The sequence below is a fragment of the Octodon degus genome, unplaced genomic scaffold (genome assembly GCF_000260255.1).
Source record: "Octodon degus isolate 3935 unplaced genomic scaffold, OctDeg1.0 scaffold00010, whole genome shotgun sequence".
NCBI classification, from domain to species: domain Eukaryota; kingdom Metazoa; phylum Chordata; class Mammalia; order Rodentia; family Octodontidae; genus Octodon; species Octodon degus.
The window spans coordinates 1,391,241-1,396,407 of record NW_004524586.1 but is presented as its reverse complement, the minus strand read 5'-3'; the positions used below and the strand labels follow the sequence as shown (position 1 = coordinate 1,396,407).

The following is a 5,167-nucleotide window of genomic DNA, read 5'->3' as shown; positions in this document are numbered from 1 at the left end:
GTCAACAATTTCTGACATTGCCAGTCAAGCAGAAGATCCAATACTATTATGGGCTGCTGGACTCTTTTAGAATATTTTGGTGAGTTTACACACCTATAATATTCAAATGACGGAACTTAACAAAAAAAGGGGATACAGATGAATGTCCATTTTGTATCTGTGTATTCAAAATGTTTAGGATAGATATATAGTTACATTCTCTTAATGAATAGAGGGATTTGTTCTAATAGTGTTTGTAAATAGGATATCATGTCCGCATCTTGTACAGCAATTAACCAGTAAGAAGACAGTATGCAATGTGTTAATTATTGAAACTGTCCTACCAATTTGATTTGAAACTGTCTCATTGCTATTTGTTTCTCAATAAGATTATGGGAAAAAATAAAAATAAGAATGCAGAACACTATATTGCTACTGTTTCAAGACTGAAAGCAGTTCTTAGAGGTGCTTTTATTAAAAAAATAAATAAATAAGCCAGTTAAAAAGAGAAAATTGGGGTCTGGGGAGCAAACTGAGAGGCATAAGCACCTACCTAGCAGGCACAAAGTCCCAAGCTCGACCGCTGAATGGACACACAGTAGTGGCAACAGAACCCCGGGCATTCTGACCGGGCTCCAAGAGCTGGCATGGTGGCCCACACCTGTAATCCCAGCATTCCTGAGGTTGAAACAGGAAGATTGTTGTGAGTTCGAGACTAGCCTGGGAGTTGCAAAAGAGAGCACAGGCGAGCCCAAACTGCATGGTAATGTGGCAATACCCTGTCTAATATATATTAGACAGGACGCACCCCTACCCCAGAGGCCAGAACTCATCCTGTACTGGTGTGAGGAATGGCTTGTGTTCCGGTGACCACATGTGGAACTATCCAACCACCACTAGAAGCCCCAGAAGGGTGTTTATATAATTTTTCTTTTGTAGAAAAATTGAACACATAAACTTACTTCACGATTAAGCCCAACCTTCTGGAGCCAGCTCCTCTAGGGTGAGGGAAGAAACTGTACTTCAGTCACCGTGCAGGTTACCTTCATCTCTCACTGGAATGTGGAGGGCTTGCTGACTGACTGGACTGCAGAAGAGCGCAGGGCTGGCTCTGGGGAGCAGCGTGCTCAGGCCGCTCCTCACTGGTCGTGCCTTGGCATGGCTATCCCTGTCCCCTACTCAAGCAGGTCCTTAGTAAACAAAGCAGAAGCACTAGACAGTTACTACCTCTCAGCTCTCCTGGATAAGAAGAGCCTTCCCTGGGCTTGGACTGAGAACTAGAGCTTGTGTCCTAGAGGTCCTGTCCTGACTAGATTCTATCAAGGAAGTGGGTGCAGGAGCCGAAATGCTAAAAGGGAAATGGGAGCCACTGGTCCCCATCCACAGCTACAACACAGGACACCTACAGATGTGGTCAGTGTGACAGGCGGGGAGAGTGTGGAGGGTGGGGGGATGGGGCGCAGGCTGCTGGTGGTCTTCACTTCTTGGCCTTGCCCTGGACAGCCACAGCTTCTGTGGCTTTGCGCACGGTCTCTTCATCCCCGAGGAACTGCATGGGCTTGATGGGCTTTAAGTTTTTATCCAGCTCGTAGACAATAGGAATACCAGTTGGCAGGTTCAGCTCCATGATGGCTTCTTCAGAGAGACCTTCCAGATGCTTGACTATACCCCGAAGGCTGTTGCCATGGGCTGCAATCAACACCCTTTTCCCCTCCTTGATCTGGGGAACAATTTCTTCATTCCAGAAGGGCACAGCTCTGGCAATGGTGTCTTTCGGACTCTCACGGGAAGGCAGCTGATCTTCAGTGAGGTCTGCACACCTACGATCCTTGCTGATGTTGCTGTAGAAGGGGTGGTCAGGCTCCCTCGGGGGTGGTGGGACATCCTAGGAGCGCCGCCAGAGCTTCACCTGGGCCTCGCCATGTTTGGCAGCCCTTTCTGCTTTATTAAGGCCAGTCAGGCCCCCATAGTGCCGCTCATTGAGACGCCAAGTTCTCACCACCAGCAGCCACATCTGGTCAACGGCTTCCAGTACTGTCCAGAGGGTCCAATTGCTCTTTTCTGCACTGAGGTGAAGCAGATACCAAATTAGTAGCCAGCATCTCACAGAGCCTGCCCGCCACACTTTGCCTCTTTGTGGCCCACCAGGCTCAAGTCGGCATCATACCAGCTGCTGAAGCACTCCTCCAGGTTTCAGGCACTCTCACCTCCGCCGTGCAGAATGAGCACCAGCTTATAGGCGGCCAACATATAACTTGTGTAACTATGGACATCATTAACAAAGTTTAAAGAAAATCCAACAGTTGCAGCATCCAAAACTGAAGAATCATTAGTGTCCTTTAAAAATCAACAGAAAAAAAACAGAAGGTAGGCAATACATACATGTGAAAATCAAAACATATGAAAACATACTAAATGTCATTTATTTTCTGGGAAAGCAAATTAAAGTTTTTTCAATAAGATAGTTCCTTACTACCAACTACTTGGCAAAGAAAATTTCAAATCTGGTAAGAAACCAGGGGATAAAAGAACAGATGTCAGTAGCAGAAGTTGTGGGAGATGTTTATGAGAGCAAAAATTGGCACAACCTCTCTGAAGGGCAGTTAGGCTGTAGGTAATAAAATTGAAGATATCCTTACATTACAAATCAAGTTCCATTTCTGCGTTTACACTCTGGAGAAATTTCTAGAACTAAATTTCTAGAGGAATTCCATAGAGAAAGACATTATGAGTTCTCTGCTGCCTTTTTGATAGTTGCCAAGGCAAAAACAAAAGGTTCAAACAAGCCTGAACATCCATGCGCAGGACAATGAGATGCTTGTTTTTGTGCACTCTTACGATAAAATGCTACCCAGTGTCTGAATGCCACTCCCTTCATTTAGTGCAACATGGAACCAGAATTTGTGGCCAAGTCACAGATCTGCGAAGTCTCCAGCGTGGCCCTCTCTACCTGGCCCTCAGAGCTCTCCGCACTCTCTCTGCCGTTCTTTCCAGCTTTCTTCTCCACTTCCTCAACCAGCCGGTCATCCCTGTCTCTCCACATTTCCTCAGGATGGTCTCTGACAGGTTGTGCATCAGATTGTTCTGCCACTTGTAACCTGTCGTCTCTGTTTCAGTCACTGCCATCTTTTACACAAACCAACGATCACACACTTTTAAACTTTGATTTTCAAGAAGGTCCATTTTTACACATTAGATTATGAAGTGCACACTTCCATGTTACATTATGCCCTGGAGGAAATTGAGATAGATGCTTTAAGGTCACTGTGATGTCACTGGGCAAAGCTGTGCAGGAGAACTAGTAGTGCCTCGCAATCACGTACACAGTTCATGCCAGGACCTCAGTATTATCCCCGAGTCACTGAGTCATCAGTCCACTTTACAGATGAGAACACAGACTTATACAAGGGCTAACTTGTCCACGCTTACATAGCTAGTGAGTGGAAGCAAAGCCACTCTGCGTCTCTGAAATCTGCCTCCTTAGCCTCTATTACTCCGCTGCCTTTACTCATTTACTTGAAAAGCTCTAAATTCTTAGCTTTCAAGCTCACAACTGACATAGGGAACACTTGGGTGCTCGGTGACTGGACACAAGGGTAGCACCAAGGTAAGCACTTTCTCAGAAGAGCTGAAATGAACGCAGAAGGAATTCACCTGAGCCGTGAGGCAGCGGTGTGGCTGGGGTGGGGGACAAGAATGGCTAAAAGGCCGCGGATGTGGATCTGTCAGGCAAACCTAAAGTCGAAGAAAAGAACAACAGGGAAGAATGAGCATGGGCGCACACAGGCCCAGCTCATGTGGGACACGCTCTGTTTGCGGTTGGAGACTAGGGACTTGACAGCGGGCAGCTGCCAGGGGGCAGTGTGTCCCCGTGTCTCACGGGGAAGAAGGAGACACCTTTCCTGTGCAGCAGGTCACACAGGAAGCAGCCACCCTGAGCCAGGCAGGTAGCCATGCACAGGAACCTTCCTTCGAGGAAGGGCACTGCCAGTCGTTGTCCCAGGAAGCCCTGGTAGGGTGCGTGGCCTCTCCAGCCTCTGTCTTCTGATCCTCCAGTAAATGCCTGGTGCGGACCATCGCCCTAGTAAGTGAGTCCATTTGTGAGGCAGTTTCGAATTCACTAGCTAAGTGAACCAAGAACACCTTCGCGCTGGGCACTGACAAATAGAGAATAATAAGAATAATATTGTGTATTTGCTGTGCGAAGGTGTTTTAACACGTTCTCTTCTTTTTACCTCACAAAAATAGAATAAGCTAAAGTTCAGAATAACAAGGGGAGAAGATATTCCAGGCTCCTCCTGGTCCTAATGTCTGAGCTTTGCTAAGCGCTTTATAGAGGAAGAGGGGGCAGTTCTCATTGAGGGTCATCATGGTTGTCACCTACTATGAACCAAATCTACCTATCAATCTATGTATGTACGTATGTTAGTACAGAGACTACGAGGTCTCACTATGCAGCTCGTACTCCTACTGATCCTCCTATTTCCAGCCTCCCAAGCGGTGGGATTACAAGCCCGCCCACCCCGCCCAGTCTCTGTTGCCCTCTCAGTGCGCCCCGGGGGCGAGGCCAGCACAGCGCGCCTGGATCACACCCCAGTCTCCATGCCTGCCTAAGCAGGCGCTTTAGTCTGCTGAGCTATTTGGCAGGCCCACTCGAATCTTTGTGTCTTTCCAACATTCATTCCAAAACTTCAGTTCTTCATGCAGTGTTATTAATAGTGAGGCTTTCAGAAGGCCCTGCCTTCGTGGTTGAGGTTAACGCTTTATAAAAGGGCCAGAGAACAGTTAGGCCTGTGTGCCCTTCTGCCTTTCCCACCCAACGTGTGTGTCCCCGCCAGAGTGTGCAGGGACGCTGCACCTGCTGGAAGCAGGAGTCAGGCCTCACTCAGCGTGGAGCGTGTCCCGGGCGTGACAAGGGACTGCCCTTCCCGGAAGATAAGAAACAGTATTTATTGCTTAGAAGTGACCCAGTTGTGACACTGCACTGCAGCAGCAAGAACAGCTCAGGGCATCACCCTACTTTCATTTCTCCGAGGCCTTTTAAGTAGGTTGGTATATCCCCATTCGGTATTGTCTGGCTTCACTCCTTACACTCTTTTTCCCAGGGTGATACTACGTGGAATCGTCACCAATGTTGATTGAAACAGTAAAGGGATACATGAGTGAAGATCATAAATGAAATCTAGAA

The 5,167-nt window shown here is 47.6% G+C and overlaps 1 pseudogene; it reads right to left on the bottom strand.

Moving 5' to 3' along the window:
• Window positions 1-1,456: 1,456 nt before the first annotated feature.
• On the bottom strand, window positions 1,457-2,229 carry LOC101587883 (annotated as a pseudogene).
• Window positions 2,230-5,167: the final 2,938 nt, after the last annotated feature.